At 39.0% G+C, this 14,364-nt stretch overlaps 1 protein-coding gene across 4 annotated transcripts in view; it reads right to left on the reverse strand.

The window, feature by feature from the left end:
* rreb1a (ras responsive element binding protein 1a) overlaps positions 1 to 14,364 on the reverse strand; it is a 99,438-nt gene that overhangs the window by 83,660 nt on the left and 1,414 nt on the right. The gene's annotated exons all lie outside the window — the stretch shown is intronic.

Here is a 14,364-nt window from a genome sequence, read left to right on the forward strand (position 1 = left end):
TGCAGTTATAATGAGCTTCTTTTTTTCTGTGATTTCCAACCAGACATTTAATTCTTAAAGCTAGAACTATCCACTGAAACTCTTAGTTCAGCACTGAGGACACACGTCTGACTCCAACAAAGGACTTTATTCAGAAAATGATTGTTCTTTAAAAAACGGATTATGTCTGGATGGATTTAGTCTCTAATGAGCTAGCATGTTTACTGCCATCTGATGACTATCTTTAAGTGTTTGCATGAATAATTATTTTGGATATGACGTAATATTTTGGAAGGTTAGCTAACTACAAGTTTTCTAGTTAGTCTCTCACAACTTTAAAATAGAGATGCACAATATTGGACATGCCGATATGTAACAACCCATTTGACCAATAACCAATACCGATGTATCTCTTTTTCCCCACCTAATTTTAGTGATCATCAAGTCTCTTCTGTAGTGGAATTAACATCACATTATGCATGCACACTCTTAGCACGATGGCCCAGCAGCAGATGGAGCCATGAAATAGAATGCTTTTCAATGAGTGTAATATTCATTCATTGTGCAAATTAAGAAAAAGCACGTTGGCCGATTCTCATAGATCATTTAAAAGCCAATAGTGGTTGATATCGATGACGTTTCGATATTATCGTGTATCCCTACTTTAAAACATGATTCTCAGGCAAGTTCTGCACTCACAAGGAGCTTCTTTTCTCTGTAATTTCTAACTCAACATTTAACTCTTAGAGCATCATGGGACACAGACTATCCACTGAAACTCATTACTCAACAAGACGGACACTTTTCTGCCTTTAATACAAAACTTAAGTCAGAAAATGATCATTTATAGAAAACAGGATTTGCATATTAGATTTGGTCACTAGGAAGCTCATCTGCCAGCATTTACTGCCATCTCACAACTAACTGTAAATGCTTGTATGAATATTTTGTAATGGATATCATATATTTTGGAGGGAGGTTAGCTTGCTACAAGCTTTTTTTGTGTCTCTCATAACTTCAAAAAGACATTGTGCTCCATTAAATTCTGCAGCTGTAATTATCTTTTCTATGACTTCTAACCAAACATTTGAGACTACAAGACTTACTTAAAAAATTATCATTTAAAAAACAACACAGATAATGAGCAGAGTAACACCTCTACTGTTACGGAGGTGGATGAGACTGGCTGTAACCAAACATTTTTTATTATTGATTAATGTAGATTAACTAATTATTTTCTTTATCAAGTTACTGATTGATCTATAACATGTCAGCAAATAGTGAAAACCATCACAGTGAGTTTCCAGAGCACAAGCTGATGTCTTCATATTTCTTTTTTTGTCAAACTGTGAGCTCATAACTTAGAGATATCCTATTAACATTGATGTAAAACACAGAGAAGGCTGCAAAGTTTTGATTTTTAGGAAGCTGGAAACAGAGAAATCAAAATAAGCTGATTTATGATGAATCTACTCATTGTTTCAGCTCTCAACTTTTGAAGCGCACCACATTTTCTAAAAGACTCATTTCGTTTGTTCCAACACTAAACTGAGCATTAACTGATGGTAGAAACTGTCTTATATATAGGACAGTCACACAGTGTACCATCAGTTTGAGGCTGCAGTATGGTCCTCATAAATCCTAATAACTAAAAGTTCAGTTTACCATCTTATCAATGATGTCTGATAACCAATAAACTGATTGATTTCTTTGTGAACGCTCAAACCTGAACACTGAGTCCTGACTGAGAGACAGAAGAAGATGAGCTGTAATGTGAGACGTGGGATGAATAGGCTAAAGTAGGACACACACACACACACACACACACACACACACACACACACACACACACTCACAGTGAGTTTTGCATGTCGTCTGATGGGCCTCCTCCCATACACACACACACTATCACACACACACTAACACACACTCTGAGCCCACCAGAACTGGCTGTGGTCTCCTCGCTGGGTTTAAATTTAGGGGAGAGACAGCTCAGTTATATATACACACACACACACACACACACACACACACCACTGTCTTTATATAGCAGTGGATACGCTATAGTTAGAGTGAGTAAATATTACAATCTGCTGTGTTCACATCACTGCCGTCAGCTGGTTTTCATGAAGAACACTGTTGTTATTTGTTGTTGACATCAGACTCTAATCAATTACAGTCGTTTTTTAAGTAAAGATGGGAGAAATTAGCTGGTTTCACTCTCTGAGATGTAAATATGTTCTGATTTTCTTACATTAAACTGAATATTACTGGGTTTTCAGACAAAACTGTAACTACAAAGGTGCTAATCTGCACATGATTGAATGTGAATGAAGTCATGTCCTGGTGGCACATTAGTGTCCCCACTGCCGAGTTTCAGTGGAGTTTCTGCAACTTCTGCAGAAATTCTGAGAATCACGACGTTTTAAAGTTTTAAGAGAAACAAAGGCTTGACTTTAAGAAAGACAAGACTTCTAGCAAAGTAACTTCCTTCATAATATGACATTATATCCATAATAAATATTCATGCAAACACATAGTTGTCAGATTGCAGTAAACATGCTAACCTGCTAGCAACAGAATCTAATCTGCAAATTATCAGTTTTTTTTTTTTTTAAAAAACAATATTTTTCTGAATAGTCTTGTGTTGGAGGCAGAAAAGTGTCCCTCCTACTGAAGGAAAGGTTTCAGTGTCCCATGTTGCTCTTAGAGTTAAATGTTAGTAGAAATGGTTAATGTTTGTCATTTTCTGGCCTGAAAGGATGAAGCATCATCCTTTTCCCCTGTCCCTGAACACAACGCGCAGATCTATCATTTATCAACCACAAACCAGCTGCTACACACATCCAACAAGTCTGCTCCACCTCTGACTCACCTGCACATCTCCAGTCACAGCGAGCATCTTTCTGATGAAATCAACTGAAACACTGACTCACTGAATTCTGCAGCCATGAGGAATGTGTACAACACTGCTTCCTGTTAAAATGACCATACATAATATCTTGTCCAACTCAGCATGTTTCCTAATAGTTATCAATTATTAGTCATTTAACAAAAACTGTTTTAAAACTGCCCCACCCACCTACTCCCACCCATCCCCCACCCCTTATCCTCCTCCACACCTCTCCGTCTACATCCACACTGTCACCAACATCCCCCACCCACATCAGACACTAGTTGTTCCTCCGCCTTGATGACTGCTCTGTGTTTTACACCATCAGTACGCCCAACTGACTACCAGCCCAAGAACCCAGGGTAATGTCTTCAACTCAGAAGTAAAGACACTTAACTTATTCTGCCAAATAAGACAAAGAAAAGCAGCAAAACTTAAAACTTAAAACATGTTTTATTGTTTTGACATCACATTTTAATACCTAAAGTCATGTTTTAATACCTTAGAAGTAAAATTTAAAGGTTAAAGTCAGGTTATTATCTAAGAAGTCATATTAAGTGATTCAAAAGTCATGATTTAAAGTCACATTTTAAAGCATTAAGAGCAACGTTAAAATGCGTAAAACTTCTCATTTTAGATCACTGTTAAAAAACAAAACATAGACGTGTACTGCTGCTCTATCTTTTAGTGGCATGCTAATGTCTTAAATTCTCTTTCTCATTTCTAAATTCTCATTTTCTAACATGTTAGGTGAGTCTTACAGATTCCACTTTGTGTTTCTGAAGTCAACTTTCACCCCATCTCCTCCTGCTGCTCCTCCTCTCCACACCTTTCTACACTGTATGTTAACCCCTCCTCCTCTTCCTCCTCCTGTCAGCTGGCCGGTCGGGGGATGGAACATAATCTTATCTAAAAAAGGCGGGTCTATAAATAGAGGTCTGGTACAGAGACACCAGGAGGAGGAGAAAGAGAGAGGTGGTAACATCAGCCCCTCCGTGGAGCTGATGGTGAGTTTGTGTTGCCTTAAAAAACCTCACGAATGCACAAACATGTAGCTCCGTATTGTGTGGCAATCCACAGTGACATGGAAACCAGGACATGCCAACAACAACATGTTCATTAACATAAAACTGACTGACAACTAATGATTGATTAGCAAAAATAATTCCATTCCAATGCTTCCAGTCAATCAAATGTGAATATTAGCTGGTTATTTTCAATTTATTTGACAGGAAATTGAGTCTATTGACATTTTACATAAAAAAATCAATTACTGGAGAGGATAATCTGCAAATTAATCAACGATGAAGGTAATTCTTAATCACAGCCCTTTATTAAAGTTTGGGGAAAAGAAAAATTAAGTTGCACATTTTGATGATTTTGATGTAACTGATTAAACAAAATCAGCTGGGGAATGATATTAGCTGTAGCCCTACAGTGGAAGTCAATGAGGCTTGTTTGCATCCTGAGATGGAACAATGAAGAAGACAAACATCATGCAACAGAGGAAAGCAGGAAAAGTTTGGTTTTCTCACTCAGGACCATAAGTGCAATTTAAACATATTTATTTAACCTGTTAAATCCCAAATGAGAGCTTTTCAAAACGGCAGGATGACAAAAAGTCAAAGAAACTAAAGCAGATGAAAGGAGACAAAAGAGGGTTGTCAGGTTGTTGTTTTGAGTCGTCTGTTAACTACTCGACTAATAGGGCTCGTCATGTGAGTGAAACTGTGGGAATCAATAGAGAGGAGTGTGTGTGAGTGATAAACGGAGGTTAATGTGGAGACAACAACAGTCTCAGAGGGAGGACGGAGAGCTTTTAATTAGCTGCTTCACTTCAGTCTCTGTGGACACAAACGTCCCACTGAAACTCCCCATTAGGCCTAACTAACTCATTCACTCATGCTGTTAAAACACACACACACACACACACACACACACACACACAGCAATTATCTAACATTGATAACACAAATACTGGTATTAGCGATTATAATAAAAGTTGTGTTTTGCTCTAATTTTAATAATAAAATAATAAAAATCTCTTCTCAGGGCTTGACGCTAACTTTTTCCCCAAGGAGCACATGTGCTCCTTGGGGAAAAAGTAAGGAGCACAGAGAACTTTAGGGGCACAATGTAAATTGATCAAATAACGTGTTTTCCGTAATAAACGTGATGCAAATAGACATTTACAAGCAAAATTATGTAATGAATTTGTATACAAAATGTACAGAAAAGAAAAATCATCAAGTTTTGAAAAAGTATTGCAATTTAATTTTGTCTTTAATGTTATTATCTTATATATATGTTATCTTTGCAATATGATTATCTTATATAATGTTATTACTATCCTAAAACATTCTCCAGGTCCTCTGAAACTCTGCAGGACTTAAGCCTCTTTCACACAGAGCTTTTGCGGCGCCCACCGCGGGGTAGGGCGCAGAGGACAGGATTTGGGGGAGTACAGGCTCGTTCAGGAGCTACAGCTCCATGGTGACCGCTTCCGGGTCTACTTCAGGCTCTTCTCTGCTATTGGATGCGCGGCGCCGAGGTGTCGTCACAGTGCGTTGTGGTGAAATTAAAAAAATTTCAATTCGAGCGCAGGCTGGCGGAGCGCAGGCTGGCGGAGCGCAGACGCCGCGGCCCTCTCGCGTGCCGCTCAGCTCGGCGGCAGAGCAGTGCGCTCTTGCGCCGCGGTAGCACATACACAATGAATGGGTTCGTGGGCAGAGGTCTGCGCTTTGCGCGCTCTGTGTGAGAAGGGCTTTATTTCCACCCTGCCCAGCAGCGGTACCGTGGCGAACGGTCCCTAAAGGCCTCTACACATGATCAGCTGTAAAACCGCTTTGTGCTGGCTGTCCCATTGTTTGTCTATGGAGACGGCAGCAACGCCTGACAAAGCGGCGCGCACCGCTCTGATTTTCCGCCCGAGCGCTGCGCTCAGAGTTGAAATTATTTGAACTACGGGGAGAACGGAGCAGGCCTCCCCGGAGATCCACCCGGTCCATCTCCTCCACACTTTGGTAGGCTATTTCCATGCTGCCGACAGTGGGACTTATATTCATTGTGCCGACAGTGGCTTGGAAAACCGCCCATAACCGTGTCACACGGGGAAGAGGGAAGAGGGAAGGCGGCTGGAGTTCCTCCAACATTTGCGGTTAGATTATCATATTTTTTTATTGACAAAAATATAGGCCGCTTCGGCTGATTTTTTCATGCACACATATGCCCCTAAATATTTTTCACAGGTCGCACACACCTATTTTTAGCAGGGCTCGCATTGTCGAGCCCTGCTTCTTTTTGTTTGGACTTTCACTCATTTTATTTACGACTCTTCTGTTTACTGTGATTATCTTTAGTAGGCCTACTCAAACTATGTATGTCTGTACATTTTATTATAGGGAAAACTGAAGATATTCAACTGAACCAACTTTGTAAACACTGACAGAGCTTCAGTTAATAACGAGACATAATACAATAAAATCCACAAATAAATAAATGAATTATTAACAATAAAAGCACTGTTTACTGCACTGTGTGCCACCTAGGTTAGGTGGGTGCTAGCTAATGGCGCTCTCATTTAGCAATTACTGCTGATAAAGCCATCTCAACCCCCTTTAGCATCACTGTTAGCTCTGTAGCACAATTAGCACTGGTGCTAACATATTTTCAAAATGCTTAGGGGGTTGTGCAGCTCAAAATGAAGCCGTTTACTCACCGGGGCAAGCTGGGGAGAGAGCGCAGGGTGGGCACAATGTTTTCTGCTACAGCATGTCCCGCTGCAAGGACGGTTTTACCAGCAGTAATCGCTAGCCAGCTAATGTAAGCTCCCACCCAACCTGGGTGGTGAGCACTGCAGACCAATGCTAACCTTAGCTAAACAGTGGAGACTATGGGGGCACCATGTTAATGCATGTTAACTCAGCTAGTCTGCTATCTGTCATCAAAGTTAACAGAAAATAAAAAGGCAAAACATTTACATCACCAAACATTACAAGTTCACCACTTCTACATGGATAGCACTTTGAAATGTGGTGCACAAGCTCATTAAGTCAACGGAGCGCCAGACTAAAAGGAAAGACCTCTTGTTTTTTCAAAACTTTTTGGGGTTTTTTTCTTAAAAATTAACCAGTAAGTTATTGGTTAATGGGTATTTGGCTATTGAAAGCAAAATGAACCAAAACTGACATCTCTAATTTCATCAAAATGTTGTCAATGTGTTAAAGAGTGTTTCAGTATTTCCTAAAAGTGGGACAAACATAATGTTTAAATTGTTTTTTTACTGTCTTTATACACATTTTGTACAGGCTATAATTTATTTTCTGTATTTCTCTTTAGTAATTTACGCTGAAATTAAGGTAAATATAACAACTGTCCAAAAATTCCAAAAAAAATAACTCATTTAGCCAATTACATGATTTTTCAGACTCATCTCTTACAACAGCCCAGTCGCCAGAATAAAATGTTGACATTGTACTGAAAACTAAATAAATACAAACAGAGCAGCCGCGCACATCCAAAAAATGAAAAAGGTGCTGGACTAAATGAATAAAACTGAAAAGACAAAGAAAAGTCCGCACACTTCAGCTCCCTTTAGGTGCATTTATTCCACCATCCTGGAGTGACGTTTCGGGCCACAGGTGCCCTTCTTCAGACTGAGCAAACTAAATAAAACATTTGTAAGTTTCATACCAAGCGGTAACCTTCAGGACTGAAAGATGAAGCCAAGAAAGAAGACCAACAAACAAAACTGGTTGTAATCTAGTGAGTCATTTCTGTGTCTGTCAGCTTTAAAGGCACCAAACATGCCTTTTTTTTTTTTTTAAGATTATTTTTTGGGCTTTTTGCCTTTAATGAACATGACAGAGTGAAATGGGGTGAGAGAGAGAGAGAGCGGTGGTTGACATGCAGCAAAGGGTTGCAAGCCTGATTCTAACCTAGGACCGCTGCAGCGAGGCATCACCTCAATGCATGGGGCACCGGCACTATCCACTACGCTACCGACGCCCCAAACATGCCTTTTTTTAGCGACTTGTTGTTATCTTCCACTGGTGACAGTGCCATGAAAAGTAGTTGTGTCCTTTTACAGTGGGGATTGTACCTCCAAAACCAGGTACTTTCAGCCAAAATATGATCGCTTCCTAACCCTAACCATGTGGTTTTGTGCCTTAACATAACCACACATTAACCACAGCATCATTAAACATTAAGTTCCAACATATCCCCTTCATAATAACATGCAAATGAAATGTATCCATGGTTTGCAGAAATGTACAATGGCAACTTTATTCTGGTGACTGGGTAACTTGCAACAGAGCAGTTAAGTTTTCATTTCTTAAAAAAAAGTAGTAGTTGTAATTTCATAAGCTGTGTTGAAATTATATTCAACCTGAACATTTTTATAATTATGCATTTTTAAGACTGAGAATAACTGCATTTTGTCTTTAAAGTAAAGAACTTATTTCATGGTATCTTATTCCTGTTTATGGTGTTTCAGGCAACACACATGAGCAAACTGACAGAGGAGATTTGTCAGTGATTAATCATCAGCACACTACAGAACACAACACTTACACCTAAAAACTTAAAGTTCATTAAAATATGAATGCATCAGACTACACTCAACACGACTTCTACATTAAGAATCAGTGATGATGTGACACAACGAGGAAGTGAAGTCACAGTCAGTAAGATTCACTCCTTCTCCGCCTTTTATCACCTGTACAGAAAAACAAGCATCCCTCCCTTCATGCTACATCATGCCTTTACATGACTGTAACTGCAGGCTGTGTGTGTGTGTGTGTGTCATTGTGTGGGTGTGTGCGAGTATCTCTATGTGTGTGTGTGTATGTGTGGCTTCAGTTCCCACAAAAAAAAAGCAAGCACTCACAATGGAGGATGCCCCGTTGCACACAAGACACTCTTTGTGTGCGTGTGTGTTTGTGTGTGAGTGAGTGAGTGAGTGAGCAGGACACATCATCGACTACATCATCAGCCGTCAGCATTTTAAAATGTCCTCTACCACAGAAGAAGAATAAGCTTTGACAAAAACACAACAAACAGCCACTTTTGTTGTCATTTTGTGAATGAACCAGAGCTACAAACTGGAGCGTTTAGAGGGTTAATGGGAAGTGTGGAGGGTCTCACAGACACACACGCACATTATATATTCACAGCATCCTTTCCTGTTGCCACGACACAAAGATGGAAGACGCTTTAGCGCTGAAGCTCCCGAGGAATTCAGCAGATTTTCACTTTGATGTTTTGATTCATTCCTCCTTTCCTCCCTCCCTCCCTTCCTCACACACTCAGCACACACACATCTCCATTTAAAAACCATGAAATGAGGAGTTGAGGAGTGGAAGGGCGAGTTATAATTTCCCCCTGAGCGAGAAAGCGTCTCTCCGTGAGAGAGAGAGAGATCTGCGCCTGTCGCCGAGGGCCCAGCTCGGCCTCAGTGTTGAATTTCGTAATGGAATGCTAACTGCTCATCCGGATCTCTCCTCCTCCTACCTCCTCCTCCTCTTCTGTCAGGAGGAGGAGAGGACCAAAAACAGCAAGAAGATATGGTTTATCATCTTAGAAAAACTCCAACTTCATCTGCAAAAACATCCAACAGGCTGCAGGAGCTGCGTCATTTAGATACATAGCAGGAAGCGGCTGCCACCAGTAAGCACTAAGGATGCAACAAGTTACTTTAAGGATATTAACATGACCGTACAACAAGAAAAAAGTACCATAAAGCAGCTACACCCTCTCTATTGAGCAGCATATGCCACCAGAAAACATGATACAGGCCTAGCCACATTCTCTGTTGTGGATAAAATATGCACTATACTGTGGAAATACTCAAAGAATATAAGAGGTACAACACCACATAAGTACTACAAACATATTCCTGAGCTGCATATATACAACATAAATCCAAATATTAAAGTTTTAGCATGAAATTTAAAGTTAAAATATGTTTATCCACAAAGGCAGGACAGAGGGTCACAAACACATTTGAAGTTATGAGAAAATACAAAAAGCATGATAAAGTCACAATAAACCTGCTATTTGGTGCAAACAGGTTCTTAAGAGCACTATGGAAGTTAATGAGTTGCAGATACCATAAAGTCATGATAAAGTTACCATCATGCAGAAAAAATACACTTGAAATCCTTCTTGAAACATCACAATATTTAAGGGCCTTAAAGTCCCCTTAGATTCAATTTCAATTCAATTCAAAACACTTTATTTGTCCCTCCAGGGCCTTTTGCAGAAGCACACACAATATAGGAACTTTTTTTAAATGCGTAAAAATGCAAGGACAGATGTACATATAATGATTCACGTATAATACATAAATGCAAAACTCCTGTGGGAGTGTTATAGGAGCAATAGATACCACGAAGTGAGGTGCAAAATGCACATAAGTCCCTGTTTTTTATCATTAACTCCCATTAATATACTTCAACCCCATGCATACCGATACTGTGGCATTCAAAGATTCAATAACTCACTGAAAATGACTACAAATGCACTTCAAGTCCCTGGTTTAATATTAAAGAACAAACCTAAAAGTAAAATTTGCCTTAAAGCGTGCTAAAGTTACCAATAACTCCCATTTAATTGCCATAAATACACTTCAAACTCCTATATTTCAATACTGTTGGGTTCAAAGTTACTATAAATTCACTACTGATGACTACAAATGCACCTAAAGTCCCTGTTTTGATATTATATTAGTAAAAACTGTCTTAAAGCATGCTAAATTTACCACAGACTCACATTAACTGCCATAAATTCACTTCAAACTCCTTAATGTAGATACTGAAGGGTTCATATTTACTATGACCACACTATTACTGACTACAGTCACACTTAAAGTCCCTGTTTTGATATTACACTATAAAAACTACCATAAGGGATGCATAATTTACCCTTAACTCCCATTATAAGTCTAAGACTTATGTCATAAATACACTTAACATTCCTATAGAAGTGCTGTGGGAGCAACATAAAATATCAGAGTTTGGTACAGTCACAATGATGTCCCCAAACTTCACTAAAAGTTCATGTTATAACATAGAAGTCTAAACACATGAGTAAAAACTGCCTTAAGCATGCTTAATTCACCACAGACCATCATTAAACTGCCATATTAAGACATTTCAAATCCCTGCTTTAGGATACTTTGGGGTTCAAAGTTACTATGAACTCTCTATTGATGACTACAAATGCACTAAAAAGTCTAAAACATAATGAATGTCAGGAGGATTTTCTAGGTTAAACTTGGTTAAAGTTCCTCAGCAGGGAGGTAGAGAGACCTGAGAGAGAGAGTACCTTAGCAACCATTATCTAACCGGTTCAACCTCTGAGACTGAGCGGAGAAACAACTCATCATCTCCTCTCCAAACCAAACCCCATCCATCAATCATTGACCCGCAGAACTGATAACAAAGTCTCTGTGGCACAGTAAAACTACATGATTATAATCAACAGCTCCAGCATCCTCCGCCAAGGAGAAAAAAAAAGACGACGACACTAAGGAGCTGCTTAAAATCTGAATCACCTTTACAGACTGAGTATGTGTGAACATACGGAAGGAATTTCTGCATTGCTCTCAATGTACAGACAGAAACATACCAACTAAAAGAGGCACAACACCAGACAGCCACCTGTAAATTATGTATTTTGATAGGTTATACACAAAGTTAATATCATTACTGTCAATATGAATATAAGCACGCTGTATATAGTGTCAAATCTAACTACCTCACGTGTATAAAGCAACATACTACATCCATGTTGTCTGCAAATGCAATTGCATTGTTAATATAACTTACATTTTCTGTTATGTCACAACAATTATACGCAGGCTAAAAAACAGGGCTAGAAACTAATAGCATCCCGTCATCATGGGAAAAACAACATGTGAGATCTTCACCAGGACGTCGTTTGGATGAAAGGATGCAGTAAACTCCCTATTGACACGTCAGAGGACACACCCTATTGTTTTCCTGATAATGCTACAATATGAACAACAAATCATGTCTAATTATTTATTCATTTATTCTTCTTAATCACTAAACTTTATTATTAACGGGCCCCTGCCCCCTGGAAAATGTGGCCCCTGAGCAGAGCAGTTTGAGTATCCCTGTCATATACAAAATAATGTACACAGTCAATTTTTTAATAACGGTATACCTTGAAACCGAAACACCGCTGCAACCCTGGTGGCCAGAACTTACTGCTGCTGGAGGCTGCATTGAGTTACACGTTCAGCTCTCCTCAGTACAAATGACTTTTTTGCAAAGGTAAATTATAACATGTTCATGATGTGTTCAAATGTAATCTCGTAAAATTTATTCATGACAGGAAACTTGAGTATATATATGACTGTTTCGGGGAGAAATTTGTTGGCATTTAATATAATAATATAAAACAGATATTAGAGAAGGAATTATGATGCATTATATGTAGTAGAAAATCTTTTGAAGCAGTTATTTTAAAAAAGATATTTCTCATGTGAAAGAAGTTTATTTTAAGGGTTCTTTTATAAATGTGTACGGCTGAATTTGTGCTCATTCAAAGGCAGTGTAGTGAAGGACCGAATAACTTTTAAGCAGTTCAGTTATTTTTGTATACTACTGAAGATTTCTTTGTTTGCCTCGAACCAAAGGGGGAATAAATAACAACAAAAACATCAAGTGTTACATACTAATGTCGATTTCTCTTAATATGTTAATGGTATGCAGCCATAATGCAAAACAAACTCCTTGTATGTGAAAACCTGCTTGTCAGTAAATCAGATTTTGATCATAGATTGAAAATAAAGTCGCAAGTTTGAGGCTGAAAACAGCCTCACGTGTCAGAATGAGTTGATGTTTAAAATGGAAGTTAACGCGGCGGATGATGTCGAAAGAGAGAGAAGAGAGGCTAAGGCGGGGGGAGGAGGAGGAGGGAGGAGGATGCAACAGGCGTCACGTCGGTGCTGCTGCTGCTGCTGCTGGCTGCGCGTAACCGGAGACGGCGGAAAAAAAGTCTCCGAAACACGGAGTAAAGTCGCCAAACGGCAACTAAACTTGACACACGTCGAGCAACCGGGCGATGTTGAACCAGCTCGTTGCCTCGTTGACGCAGTTTATAAATGAACAAGGGTCTGTTTGTGGCTAAATGTATCTGTGCAAGGTCACAGCAGCGGCGTCGAGCTCACGGCGGTCAGCCAGAACGCGAGCGGAAACGGGGCAACTTGCCCTTCAAAATAAAACTGAGGCCTCCGTTTCGAATTTTAGGATTAAAACGCCAAATTTAACTTTTTTAACCGTATCGTTTTGGTCTAGGTAGGGTTGAATTGACAAATACAAATTAGTAAGACAAAAAGGTATGTACTTAAATCAGCAAATGATCCTTTTTTTGACTGATTTTATAACAACTGCCCAAGCCACCAGGTAATAACTAGCATTGTGGCTACTGCAATATTTATTTATATATCTGTTTATCCATATATTTAAATTTTACTTAACTTGTATTAATACTTTTCCTGAACTTCCCTGAATATATTTACGTCTTTTATTAATTTTGTTCAAAATGTACTGGGTGCATTATCGTTACATATGGTATGTTTGTTCCACAATTTCAATATATAAGTTGTAAAAAAACAACCAATGTGAATCAAACTATACAAACAATGTGAGTATAAACTCAATCACACAACAAATAAATAAAATGTAGCAATATTTATTAGTCTGTTTAAGGACTTGTGTCCTAAGCTGACAGATAAAAGTTAGCATTCTGACTACAGCGATTTGTTTTTTTCTATTCCATTTTCTATTTATTTTCCACACTTATTTAATTTATCTAATCATTTATTTAATCAAGTTTTTTCTAAGCTAACAGATGGCAATTAGCATTTTATCTACACCAATGTTTATTCATGTACACTGACATTATTAAGACAATAATCAACCATTTCACAACAGTCTGTACACAAGTGAAGTGATGATAATCATGGTGGGGAAACCATCTACTAGTTTCTTGCATTGTACACATTTGTTTTTACACCTTATTGTTGACTTTCACTCATTATAAATTGTTTTGCTGGCGCATTATAAAGCAGCTGCTCCTCTGGAGAGATATGGTTGTGTATTAGCTAACCACAAAGGAACATGTCCCACAAGAATCTAACTCCCTGTATCATTGTCTGCATATGCTCTACATTTCTAAAAACATGCACCATCAGATATCATCTCGGATAAACATCAAGTTAATGCACAACAAGGTCACTCAAAGTCACTCACTCAGTAGATAAAAGCTAAATTTCTCGGCTCATCAACAGGTGGTTTTATTTTGAAAGCGCACGCAGGAAGCGCCTCTGCTGGTTGCTTCCAGCTTGTTGCTGGTGTCTGGTAGCTTTACACATGGCCACTAGCAGCGAGTCTCCGACCAAAGTGCAACCGAGATATGGATGCTCGACTCCGGCGGCGAGCAGACTTTGAACCCCCCCC

Source organism: Epinephelus moara, chromosome 11 (assembly GCF_006386435.1).
Source record: "Epinephelus moara isolate mb chromosome 11, YSFRI_EMoa_1.0, whole genome shotgun sequence".
Lineage (NCBI taxonomy): Eukaryota > Metazoa > Chordata > Actinopteri > Perciformes > Serranidae > Epinephelus > Epinephelus moara.